Source organism: Myotis brandtii, unplaced genomic scaffold, assembly GCF_000412655.1.
Source record: "Myotis brandtii unplaced genomic scaffold, ASM41265v1 scaffold927, whole genome shotgun sequence".
NCBI lineage: Eukaryota > Metazoa > Chordata > Mammalia > Chiroptera > Vespertilionidae > Myotis > Myotis brandtii.
In genome coordinates, this window is record NW_005371823.1 from 126529 (window position 1) to 140785 (window position 14257).

General features: G+C 42.9%; 1 protein-coding gene across 1 annotated transcript in view; it reads left to right on the forward strand.

Annotated features, from left to right (window-relative positions):
* The window catches only part of LPCAT4 (lysophosphatidylcholine acyltransferase 4), a 40221-nt gene that overhangs the window by 8241 nt on the left and 17723 nt on the right, over positions 1–14257 (forward strand). The gene's annotated exons all lie outside the window — the stretch shown is intronic.

The following is a 14257-nucleotide window of genomic DNA, read 5'->3' on the forward strand; positions in this document are numbered from 1 at the left end:
GATGATTAGTGACTTTGAGCATGTTTTCATATGTCTCTTGGCCTTCCTTATGTCCTCTTTTGAAAAGTATCTACTTAGGTCCATTGCCCGTTTTTTGATTGAGCTGTTTATCTTCCTTTTGTTAAGTTGTATGAGTTCCCTGTAAATGTTGGAGATTAAACCGTTATCAGTGATAAAATTGGCAAATATGTTATCCCATGCAGTGGGCTTTCTTGCTGTTTTGTTGATGGTTTCTTTTGCTGTGCCAGAAGCTTTTATTTTGATGTAGACCCATTTGTTTATTTTCTCTTTAGTTTCCATTGCCATAGGAGCTGTATTGGTGAAGATATTGCTTCAGCATATGTCAGATTTTCCTGCCTGTGGATTCCTTTAATATTTTTATGGTTTCCTGTCTTCCGTTTAAGTCTTTTATCCATTTTGAATTTATTTCAGGTGAGGATTTTTTTAAAAAATCATTATGTTGTACATCTAAAACTAGTACAACATATCTCAATTAAAACATTAATTTTTTTAAATATCTCATGGGAACAATATTTCCTGAGTCCTTATATAAAAATAATTTGCTACCAAAAGAAACTAGTAAGGAAGTTGGGGAAGCAGGACAGGGTGGGAAGAAAGCCAAGAAAGGGCCTCATACAAAGTCCAGGCCTCAGCTGTATCCTGCAGGGGACCTCTGGAATGTAGATTGTTGCTCAGAGTTTAGAGTTTATCCCGACTGGAGTCAAGTTCATGCTTCTGCAGTGGCTAAGGACTGGGAGGGTTGGTGCAGGAGGAATGTAAACTCCAGGTCACTCCCTTCGTCTTCGCCTGAGCAAAGCAGCTTTAATACTGATTTTGTTTCCTTTGGCTAATAACCCAGAAGTTAAATGAAATAAGCCAGACATAGAAAGCAAATATTATATTATCTCACTTATATGTGTAATCTTTAAAAGTTGAACTCAGAACCAGAGAATAGAACAGTGATTGCTAGAGGTCGGGGGCTAGGGGAGATGGGGAGATGCTGGTAAAAGGGTACAAACTTTCACTGATAAGATGAGTAAGTTCTTGGGATATAATGTACAGTTAACAGTACTGTATTATATACTTGAAATTTGCTAAGAAAGTAAATCTTAAGTGTTCTTACCAACACACAAAAGAAAGCAAGAAAGCAAGAAAGCAAGGAAGGAAGGAAGGAAGGAAGGAAGGAAGGAAGGAAGGAAGAAAGAAAGAAAGAAAGAAAGAAAGAAAGAAAGAAAGAAAGAAAGAAAGAAAGAAAGAAAGAAAGAAAGAAAGTGCAGACAATAGGAGGTGAGGGTGAGGGCAAGACTGGGGGGATGAGGGGACAATGGGGGGATAAAGACACATCTGTAAAACCTTAATCAATAAAAAAATTTTTAAAAAAAAAAAAGGAAGGAAGGAAGGAAGAGAGGGAGGGAGGGAGGAAAGGAGGGAGGGAGGAAGAAAGAAAGAAAAAAGAAAAGCTAACTTTTTGAGTTGGTGAATGGATTGATTAACTTGATTGGGGTAATCTTTCCCAATGTATACGTATATAAAATCATTACATTGTACACCCTAAATATATAGGATTTTTATTTGTCAATTATATCTTAATAAGGCTTTGAGGGGGGGAGCAGTTCTAGTAACCCAAGGGCTATCCTCCTCAGAGAGTTGCAGGTGCTGGTCATTAAGAAGCACAGAAATGTTTTACTAAGAGAACCAATAGGATCTAGGCAGAGCATTGATAAGGTAGGTTCCCTATAGTGGGTTCAGGAACTGAAAGTCTAGAAAGAGGAGAAATGGTTGAAAAAACAAAGGTTGTGATACTAGTTTCCAGTATTCCAGAACACCATTCTATTTTTTCCCATTTAAATAGACATTTATTGAGCACCTATGATGTGCCCAATACTATGCCAGCCCTGAGGATACAGTGATGGACAACAGAGACACCATTATTGTGCCTTCTTGGCACCTATATATAGTCTAACAATGAATAGAAACACTAAATTATTTCAGGCACCAGAGGACACGAAAAGGGGGCCAATTACCAGCTTAGGAATCAGAGAAGGCCCCCCTGAGGAAGCAGTGTCTAAGCCAGGGCTGAAGGGAGAATAGGATGTAGTGAGGCATAGGCAGCATTAGGGGGAAGGCACACGGAGGGAGTGTTTCAGAGAAGGAACCTCATGTTCAAAGGCCAGGCAGCATGAAGTGTGGTGAGTTCATGGAACTGAAGGAAATCTGACATGACTGAGGCAGAAAGAGTAAGTGGCGGGAGCTGAAGTTGAGGATGATGGGAGTGAGCAGATTAGCTAGTGATTCCAATTGAGACTGATATACTGCAATCCAAGGATAATGACGAGATTTGAATAGAACTTGGTAGCTAATTAGATGTAAATATGGTGCTTGGTGATGCTGGATTTACAATACATATTTCTAAGAAAAATTAAGAATGTAAGAACAAGTTCTGGGGAAAGCATTTTGCCACTTCATTCTGTTTTGAAATGTTAGTATTTTTATTAATGTAAGATCTGTATTTTGATATTTCAAAACCTCTGAAATCTGAGTGTTATGTAAAAATCCCATTTTTGTTTCACATATATATGAAACTTGTATTTTTAGATATGAGAGAATATATACAAAATTGTAACAATGTTTTCCCCTAAGAAAGCAGGACTGCTGACGGTTTTTGCTTCCTATTTCGCATATATCTGTATTGTTTGAATGTTATGAGCATTTATTTCCTATATAATTATTAAAATGTTGCCCATAATAATACTAAAAAAGAGAGAAAAGGAAAATAAAGGAAGGCCCTCTTTACAGATAAATGTTAGCTAGAAAATATAGAAGAAATTATTGAATTAAGAAGTCATCCTTTTGTGCCCTGGCTCAATTGGTTGGGCATCATCCGGTGTACCAAAAGGTTGCCAGTTCAATTACTGGTCAGGGCACATGGCCAGTTGTGGGCTCCATCCCTGGTCGGGAGCGTGCAGGGGGCAGCCGATTGATGTATGTTTTTCTCTCTCTCTCCCTCTCCTTGCATCTCTCTCAAAAAATCAATAAAAATTTGTAAATATTTTTTTAAAGAAGGAAATCACCCTTTTGTCAACACAATTGATCATTGATTCAAATGGGAATAATGAATGCCAAAATCATTAGGAGAGATTAGTAGTAAACATGACGCCTATAATTGATTGTAACAAATGGGCCCAGTTCTTCTCCCCTGTACCCATGCCTCTTGCAGTGTGATTCTGTAGCTCCTTCATCAAGAGATGAAATGTTTTTTTCCCATGAATCTTAACAGGACTTGTGATTTGTTTTGACCTATGGAATGTGGAAAAACTGACAGTGTATCAGTTCCTAGCTAAGACCTCACACTCACTTCCACTTCCTGTCTTGGAATCCTATTGGGGTCATGAAAATAAACACAGGCTAGCCTGCCTAGGAGATTCAAGGTGCCACAGGCAATAGAGTCAACACCCAGGAGCAGAGCCACCTAACCAATCCACAGCTGACCACAGATGCATGAGAAAGTCCAGCTGAAGCCAGGAGAATCACCCTCTGAACTCAAGTGAAATTGCCAACCCTCTGAATCATGAGCAAAATATACCATTGTTTTAAGCTTCTCAGATTTGAGATGGTTTGTTATGCACTGTCTTCCTGGATCATAGATGGACATCTCGTTGTGTCCTCACAGGTTGGAAGGCACAGTGGAGCTCTCCAGGGTTTCTTTTATAACAGCACTAATCCCATTCATGAGGGCTCAACCCTCATTACCTAATCACCTCCCAAAGGCCCTACCTCCTACTACTATCACATTGTGGGTTAGGTTTCAACATATGAGTTTTGGGAAGAATACAAACATAGCACCAGTCAACCTACAGAATTATGAGGAATAATTATCCGAGGATATGGTTTTCATTTATTTGATAGAGAAAAGGAAAGAGAAAAACATCAATGTGAGAGAGAAACATCCATCGGTTGCCTCCTGCATCCACCCCAACTAGGGATTGAACCTCCAACGTGGGTATCAAACCCCCAAACTGGGTATGTGCCTTGACCAGAAATTGAAATCACCACCTTTTCATGTATGGACAATGCTCCAAACAATTGAGCCATACCTGCCAGGGTTCATGAGGAATAATTCTTGTTTGAATGACATGTAACACAGCAATAGATAACTGAAGTTTTAGGATGGCATGTAACACAGCAATAGATAACTGAAACACAGATAATTTTCTCAAAAGCCCTATAAGGCAACTGTCATTATTATCCTCATCTTGTATATGAGAAAACTAATATTTACAGAGCTTAAATAACTCGTCCAAGTGTTACTGGACAAGGTCTGGGCAGGTCTGCCTAGGGCCCGCTGGTTAGGTGTGGGTTCTTGACATAGTGTAGGAAAGATTTCATGAGTCTAGGTGATTTTGAGAGTATAATTATTAAAGCTGGGGACAGTGAAACAAAGGAAGGGCTTAAGGTAGAAGCAGCAACAGGAGGGAGAAAGTCAGAGAAAAAAGGGCACCTTGGAGTTCAGGGGGTAAGCCCAGGACAAGCTGCCACTGCCCATTGCTTCCCTGGTTGCAAATCTCATGGGGTTCCTTAGAGTTTAGGAGAAAAACAGCAGCGATACAAGGCATGGACATACTCTAGCAAAAGTGCGCCATGTCTTGAGGCTTTTTATCTTCCTTTGGCTGGCCAGAATCCTAGAGGAGGTCTCTGGGGAGGGTCTCAACAGAATATTCATTAGCTTTTCCAGTATGTCCTTCAATATGTTGACTCATCAAAATGTGTGTATAGAGGGGCCAAGGTTATTTTCTGGCAGTTTTATTTTTAAAGAACTTTATTTAAGAGACACTGTGACTAAGGTCAGTCTGCCCCGGGACAGTCTGGAATGTGTAAACCATATTTTCCTAAATGTCCTTGGTTAGGGAAGATAAAACCTTGTTATTTATTAGCTGGCTGTAAATTGTTGAAATTGTTTGGCCTTGCCCGGTCAGTGTGGCTCAGTGGTTGAGCGTCAACCTATGAACCAGGAGGACACAATTCGATATCTGATGAGGGCACATTCCTGGGTTGCAGATTTGATCCCCAGTGTGGGGCATGCAGGAGGCAGCCAATCAATGAATCTCTCTCATCATTGATGTTTCTATCTCTCTCTCTCCCTCTCCCTTCCTCTCTGAAATTATACATATATATATTAAAGACCCAGTGCATGAAATTCATGCACAGGGGGGGTGTCCCTAAGCCCAGCCTGCACGCTCTCCAATGTGGGACCCCTTGGGGGATGTCCGACTCACAATCCAGGACTTCTGGCTCCTAACCACTCACCTGCCTGCCTGGCTGATTGCCCCTATCCACTCTGCCTGCCAGAGTGATAGCTCCCTAACAGCTCCCTTGCCGCCCTGATTGATGCCTAACTGCTCCCCTGCCAGCATGATCGTCCCCAACTGCCCTCCCCTGCCAGCCCAATTTCCTCCAACTGCCCTCCCCTGCAGGGCTGAGGGGACTGGGGGCGCCTCTAACTGTCCTCCCCTGCAGGACTGAGGGGACTGGGGAACTCTGGCTGGATGCTGCAGGGACTGGGTGAGGCAGGGACTGAGGCTGGATGAGGCTGGACTGGGAGCTGCCATCTTGTGGCTGTGAGCACCACCATCTTGTGAGGGCATGGCAGTCAATTAGCATGGCTGGATGAGGCGGGACTGAGGGGACTGGGGGACTCCAGCTGGACGAGGTGCATGGCACCTACCACCCCCGGAAGGGCTGAGGGTACTGGGTGCCGCCATCTTTTGTGAGGGCATGACAGTCCAGTAGCATATTCCCTCTTTATTGGCTGCGGGCACCGCCATCTTGTGAGGGTGTGGTGGTCAATTAGCATATTCCCTCTTTATTAGATAGGATGTACATATGTGTGTGTGTGTGTATATATATATATATTTTTAATTTTGTTTTATTTCTTAAAGTATTACAAAGAAAGGGGACTGGGGAATCTGGCTGGATGAGGCACACGGCACCTGCCACTCCCAGCAGGGCTGAGGGTACTGGGTGCCACCATCTTTGTGAGGGCATGACAGTCAATTAGCATATTCCCTCTTCATTGGCTGTGGGCGCCACCATCTTGTGAGGGTGTGGTGGTCAATTAGCATATTCCCTCTTTATTAGATAGGATGTATATATGTATGCATGTGTGTGTGTGTGTGTGTGTGTGTGTGTGTGTGTGTGTATATATACGTCGCAGACTTGAAGTGGCCGTCTCAGCTTCACAGGAGCTGTCGCAGCCTCACAGGGGCCGTCCCAGCCTCACAGGGGCCGTCCCAGCCTCACCGGGGCCGTCTCAACCTCACAGGGGCTGTCTCGACATCACCGGGGACGTCTCGACCTCACCGGGGCCGTTTCGACCTCACTGGGGCCGTCCTGACCTCACAGGGGCCGTCTCAACCTCACCGGGGCCGTTCTAGCCTCACAGGGGCCGTCCAAACCTCACCAGGGCCGTTTCAACCTCACCAGGGCCTATTTTTTTTTAATAAACTGTTTGACCTTATCTAATTATTTTATCTCAGTTTTCCTTATTTCACTTGTCAAGGAATTTCCCTCGCTTCTTACTATCCTGCCTCACAAGGTCACAGTTCATTAGTGTTAAAACCAGGAATTAAAATCCATATTGATCTGATACTAGAGTCTAAATGCAAAGTATTACATTACAGAGCTCCTGACCGAGGCTAATCTGTGCCCTAAAATATAAAATAAAGTACAAAATCCAGTTTAGAGTAAAAAATATCTAGAGATAATGTATTCAGAACATGAAGGAACAAACAGCTTCACTATAACATTTTTGTGACCTGGAGGCAGGGACTCCAAACACAGGGCTTCTATTCAGAAAATACTGTCATAAACAGCCTTATCAGTGTTCACTCCAGGCAATGCTAGAGCACCAGGGAACACAGAGACTTTTACAAAAAAAAAAAACAAAAAAACAAAAAACCCTCCCACAGAGAGTAAAGGGAGGAAAGATATTAATTAGGACCAAGCATGATCATTAACATGTGGACTCAGTTGGCTATCACGGGTCAGGAGAAAAAAGTCTTTGAAGGAAGATTAAAAACCAATGACAGAAAAAATGTGCAACATCACTAGCCATTAGAGAAATGCAAATTAAGATTAAAATGAGAGCTCTAGCCAGTTTGGCTCAGTGGATAGGGCATCAGCCCATGGACTGAAGGGTCCCAGGTTCAATTCCGGTAAAAGGGCAAATACCTCGGTAGCAGGTATGCCTGGCCCCAATTGGGACTTGTGTGGAAGGCAACCAATCAATGTGTCTCTCTCACATCCATATTTCTCTCTCTGTCTCTCTCCTACCTTCCACTTCCTCTAAAAATCAATGGAAAAAATATCCTTGGGTAAGTATTAACAACAACAACAAAAAGATTAAATTAAAAAGTAAAGATTAAATTAAAAATAGTGACAATGATTGAGTGTCCAGGACACATACCTAGGTTTCGAGTTCGATTCTCAGGTCTGGGCATGTATGGGAGGATAAAAATTGATGTTTCTCACTCACTTCGGTGCTTTTCTCTTTCTCTCTCTCTCTCTCTCTCTCTCTCCGGGAGGATAAAAATTGATGTTTCTCACTCATTTCGGTGTCTCTCTCTCTCTCTCTCTCTCTCTAAACTCAATTTAAAAACAACAACAAACATCTGAGACTCTCACCGGGCCCAGTAGTTCAGTTGGTTAGAGCATCATCACAATGCACCACAGTTGTGGGTTTGATCCCCAGTCAGGGCACATATAAGAATCAACCAATGGGAGTCTAATGGGGGGAAGTTGGGGGACATCTGTAGTACTGTCAAATATAAAAAAAGAATGAAAAAAAAAAAGAATCAACTAATGAATGCATAAATAAGTGGAACAACAAATCCATGTTTCTCTCTCTTCTTTCCTCTCTAAAATCAATCAATAAAAATTTTTAAAAGGTCTGAGAATCTAAACACCAGAAAACATTTATTAAACCTAAGTACATTCAGCACTGTGGTACACTCAGAACCCCTTCTCCCTTGCTCACACATGCCTTTATGCAGTAAGTTCCCTTCTTAAAACTTTTTTTCTCATTTCAAGTCTATCTTGAATATTCTTGAATATGTTAAAGTTTGTGATTTCCCCCCGCCCAAGCTCATCTCTCTCCCAAGACATTCTTGGTGAACCCAGAATGAAGACATCAAGTGTGTGCTTTCTGTACTGAAAAGCAGTCCAACCTGTTAGCTCCTGAAAAAAGAATCTGGTGAAAAGATGAAACCAGGAACTCCCTACTAAGGGTTGAGTGAGGTGGCACAGCACAGTGCAGGAGGCTGACAGCATAGCTTGTGACTTTTCCTGAAATGCAAAGTACGTGAGAGGCCTCAGTTAGCAACAGCCATAGACCCCCGTTACGAAGTTGGGCCCAGTTAAAACACACTCTTTGGCAAATATATTTCTTCTCAGGGTTAACATCAATAAAGCTGTTTAGAAACAAACAAAAAACGGGGTGGTGTACAGCAACACAGAGGCCTCATGTGATATTGTAAATTTCCAGGGTTTGCCATCAGACAAGGTGGGGCTGGTATTCTTGTGCAAGTCACTTGGAATTCTCAGATGTAGAAATAATTAATATTGCCCTCCCAGGGTTTAAGAAATAGTGGAAACGTTGGTAGAGCATATGGTGCTTGGCCAGCCATTCAATTTGGTGATGGGCAAGATGGAAGGGAAGTGGGCAGCCTGCAATCAACTTCAAGCTCTAGTACATTTTGGATCTGTGACTTTAAGCAAGTTCCTTACCTTCTCTGTGTCATTGTCTCAATTGCAGAGGGGATTAAATGACACAATCTATGTAACTATCTTATGCCAGGTGCATGAGGAAAGGAGCTATCAGTGGCGTTTCTCGGAAAGAACAGAGGGTGGTAGGCTGACCCCGCTGCCAGGGGTGTCCAGGGCTGAGAGCTGGGGAGGCTGGGAGGCTCAGGAGCAGCAGCAAAACCAACATCCAGAAACTCCACCGAACACCAGAACAGGTCAGCCACCAACCACCATGTCACTGCTACCACCACAGCCACGGCCACCACCACCACCACCTCCCAACCTGCCCCTGATTAGATAATTCTTGATGGATTGGTTTAAGATTCCATTTGGGGAGAACCAAAACTATAATTAAGTCTTGGTTTGGTGATGGGGTCATAGTGTAACTCTCTCCATTTTGAGCCTGTTGTCTTGTTTTTAGGAGCACACACACAATTTAGCTATGCCTTTCAGGGATCTTCTATTATAAAAATAAAAATAAAAAATATATAAAGGGAACAAAGCTAAATTAAATAAATTAAAAACAAACATGCACCCTTTGCCAAGTTCTTGAAATGTTTTCTTGTTGCTGTTATTTAGCAATTTAGCTGTCCATTACTTTTTTAAAATATGTATTTTTTTTATTGATTTCAAAAAGGGAGAGGGAGAGATAGAAACAACAATGATGAGAGAGAATCATTTATCAGCTGCCTACTGCACGCCTCACACTGGGGACTGAGCCCACAACCTGGGCATGTGCCCCACTGGGAATCAAACCGTGACCTCCTGGTCCATAGGTCAATGCTCAACCACTGAGCCACACCAGCTGGGCCATTACTGATTTTTAAAAATTATTTCCATATCTTTACAAAAGTACATTTGTGTTCATGGCAAGTTACTTAGAAAATAAAATATTTTTAAAAAAGAAAAAATAATCTGGCTTAGTATTAAAGGAGCTTCTTGCTTATTGAGATTTCAAAAAAAGGCCCAATATAAATCCTGACTCAAGAATAAGATGGGATGAGAAAGCTGGAATTCAAGTTTCACAACCACAATAGACTATGTCCAACTCACCCATGTATGTATGTATATTCCCAGCACTGAGCCTGGTGTCTGGTACATACATGTTGCTTAATAAATATTTGTTAATTAAATTGAAAGCAGACAAGATGTCTTGTCAGAATTCCCTCCCAACTTACTGTACCTCTGAAACAAATAAAAATACATCTGATCCCAAAAGTATATGGGAAAAACACTCTTGATTTTGATTTTTCTACTATATGCTTAGACGTCTCCAAAATCTTTATCTCCATCCCAAATCCCAGATCCATTTTAAAGTCCTACTAGATGATGCCACCTGGATCTGGCTGGTGCCTCCCAATGAATATGTTTATATCACATCAACCCCAAATCTTCCTAGCCTTGCAAGTTAAACCAGTGGTTATCAAGCATCTAAGAGATCATGAAGTCAATAGGGTACCAAGGGCAGGTTGATGGAGGGGATCAGTCTCAGGTGCAGACAGTAAGAGTGTGTATTGTCTGTAGAGAATATAAAAATAATAAAACTTTATAACAATCAGTCAGCAGTTAATTATCACGACGCACCAGCAATTCTGAATAATGTCAGTGATAAAACACTTCTCAAAAAAATATATCCTGAGTCCAAGTTTTAGACAATTGCTATGGTTACTTTTGAGTTTTTATAACATTTATTTAAGCATCAAGTTGTATCTTTTTATTACACACCTTTTAGCAAACATCGTATTCTACATGGAATTTAACTCAAAGAATTCTGTTATACAACCGCCCCTAGACACAAGCAGATTCAGTAGCTATCCCCATTCATTTTGAAAGTAAGTTTGCAACGGTCTGAAATCATTCCAGATAATTTGCATCCTTCCTGTCTCCAAACTCTGGGGTACTCCATATGCCTATGTTTAAATAGTACTTTTAAAATAAACAATGACAGCATAGCGATAGTGTCTTAGCTTGGGCTTTCATAACAAAATACCATGGGTGACCTAAGAAATCAAAATGTATTTTCTCACAATTCTGAATGCTGAAAGCCTGAGGTCATGATCTATTTATAGTGAGGGCGTTCTTCCTGGCTTGCAGATGGCAGCCTCTCACTGTATGCTACCCTGTCCGAAAGAGACAAGCCCTTTGACCTCTCTTATAGGGACACTAATGCTAGCATAAGGGCCCCACCCGGGGGTCAAATATTTGAAGTATACTACTGCATGGAGTAACTCCAAGGAGTCTAGAAATCTGCATAAACCCCAAATATTATCTGCAAGCTGAATAAATAATAGAGTTCACATTATCTCACAACCACACAATGTATGATTACACATTTTACCATACTTTCACAGAACACAGCTATATCTTTGACTTTGGCTTACTCTTTTCTAGAGTTAGAGACAAGTATAACTTATTTAGGACACTTTAAAGATTTTGCACAATATCCCTCAATCTCTTCCCCTATCTAATCTATCATTCTCTTCCCAGCACCTTGACCATATGGGTGCATTCATACCCTCATTAACTTTCTCCTATCGGTGTGACTAAGTGTTCCTATTTCTGTCTAATTTGTTCCTCCCCAACTTCTTTACAACTACTTTTTCATTCAAGAACTAATTCAAATGATCCTCTTTAGGAAAGTCTTTCTTGAGATATCATGATCTACCTTTGTTATACTCTAGTTGTTCCCTTTGTTATACTCTAAGACCCTTGGTTCCTATCTGCATTTCAGAAAAACTCATGTCATTGCGAGTGTGAAATGGTTAAACAATAAACTCTGAACAAGAGAAGAACTTTACTTTGACTCAGGAAAAATGAGTGTACTTCTCCTCAATGAGGAAACAATCTTCATTCTGGACCCTAAGTCAGTATCTATAGTGGGACGTGTTGTAGGCGGCAGACCAGCTCCAGGTGTTAGGCCAGCCGTGGGCAAACTACGGCCCATGGGCCGGACGCAGACCAGCTCCAGGTGTTAGGCCCATGGGGTCAGACCAGACCTGGGTTTAGCAATCTCGGTACTTGAATTCTGTCTAGAAAAGAATTGTGTCAAGACTCAAACTATAAGAGAATGTTTATTTGGAAAATCACAGAGGTAGAATAAGTAATCTGTAGAAGAAATGAGCTTAGAAAACGAGTTATAGAAGGAAGGGCCCTTGGAGCTTAAAAGTGAGGAAGGTAAAGGTGACACACCTTGGGGGTAAGGGAGAGAAGGGGGGGGAGGGAAGGGAAGGGCATGCTCCTGGGAGGCGAGGGAGAACGAAATGGGTCCTCCATCCTAAGGGTTTTAAGGGTGAAGATTTCAGGGGAGGTCCCAGGGGGAAATCTCAATAGCACATTCAGCAGCTTTCTAGATGTGTCCTTTCAGGGTCTAGGTCTCCTCCCGATTGACTGGTTGGTGGCAGGGCAGGAGGTCATTATTCAATGCAGCTAGTCATGAGGTCAGCCATGGGGTCACTTGTCTGGTTTTGCTGCTGTTCTGGGCCTGGAGCTGAAATACGGCTGAGGCCTAGATGTTATCTCTAGAGAGGAAAGTTCAGGAGGTCATGAGCAGCCATATGCTAAGGAAGGACAGGTCACCCTGGGGATGAGGTCCCACCCTACATTTATCCTTTGCTAGGCACCTGTGACTTTCCACCCTGGTGACCCTCTGTACCTGGCCCATCACTTTTTCTCCCCTCACTTTTAAGCTTCAAGGATCCTTTCTTTACCTCTTTAACTTGTTTCCCAAGCCCATTTTTTCTACAAATCACTTACTCTACCTCTATGATTTTCCAAATAAATGTTCTCTTAGTTTGAGTCTTGGCTCTGAATTCTCTCCTAGCTAGAACTCAAGTACCAAGGTTGCTGAACCCAGGTCCGGTCTGACCCCATGGGTCTAACACCTGGTGCCATTCCTGCTGCCTACAACAAATCAACAGCATTATTACCCTGGGTGGGCCTGACCTAATCAGGTGAGAACTTTAAAAGAAAGTCTGAATGTCAGAGACTCAAGACAGCCACGCTCTCTGTAAGAATCAAGCTGCCATGAATTCTACAGCCTCAAGGAAATGAGTTCTGCCAGCAACTAAGAAAACTTGCAAGCAGATCCTTCCCTAGTCAAGCCACCAGAAAAGAACATGTCCCTGCCAACACCTTGATTTCAGTCTTGTGCGAGCCCCAGCAGAGGACCTAGAGCAAAGCTGGTTCTGGACTTCTGACCTAGAGAAACTGTGATAGTAAGTGAAGGCTGTTTGTTTGTTTGTTTTATTGATTTCAGAGAGAAAGGGAGAGGGAGGGATAGAAGCATCAATACACTGGGGATCCAGCGCACAACCCAGGCATATGCCCTGACGGGGAATCCAATCCTGACCTCTTGGTTCATAGGTCGACACTCAACCACTGGGCAGGGCAGTGAAGGCTGTTTTGAGCTGTCAATTGTATGGCAATTTGTTACACAACAGTGGAAAACTAATACAGTGGATTTTTGCACATAGGAAAATCTCTGACTCAAACTGGCTTAACAAGCAAGAAAATTTATTTTCTCGTATAACAGGAAACCCAGAAGTACTTCAGACTTTAAATTGGTTTGATCAGAGGCTCCTTTCTGTCATCAAAGACCCAGACTCTTTGCATCTCACCACTTCGCTACCCTAGTGATTGCAGATCCTCAGGGTAATTGCAAAATGGCTCCAGCAGTCAGAGGTGTCACATTCAGAAACACCCAGAGGAATATAAAGAGAGTGTTAATTCGTAAGGCATTCTCACAAAGAATGAGGCACCCAATGACCCTGCTGCCCATTAATCTGCCATTGTCCTCACTACCCTCACAAACTGGTGATTGACAGGGTTGCAGAAGAGAGAAATAAAACAAGGTGAACCGAAGACAGCTTCTTTCCACACGCAATGAAGCTCTTATTCCTTTTTGTCAAGGTATTATCTTTCTGATTGTGTTATGGGCTGTGGGTCTCAAAGTCCACCCACTTCCCTGATCTCACCATCCCCTGGCAAACTGTGGCTGACCAGTTTATGAGTTTTCTAGGATAGTCTGTAGTTTGGGGGTGGAGGGTATTTGTCCTCTTGCACAGTGGAGAGAGGGAGACAGCAATAGAACAGAGACACTAGACTAGAAGGAAAAACTGTGGCCCCTGGAGTCATCTGGGCTTTCCCGGGACCCACCGCCCTCCTCACCCTGGCTTGTAGGCTCCTGGGAAGCACGTGGGCCAGCGTCTGGAGGGTAGCTGGCGACTCACGGAGTCCAGGAGCCCTCACACCAGAACAGGTGAGCATGCCTTGCACTGGTGGGAAGTGGATGCGGGGAGGTGTGAGGATGCGGAGGAGTGAGGCACGCCGCGGCCGCCGGAGGTCGAGAGCACCTCCAGTCCTCGCCCGGCCCAGGAAGGAGAGGTGGTCGGCTTCCGAGGTGAAGCAGCTGCCGGGAGCGGAAGAGTTGGACCCCGCCTCGCCTCCCAGCAGCCGGCCG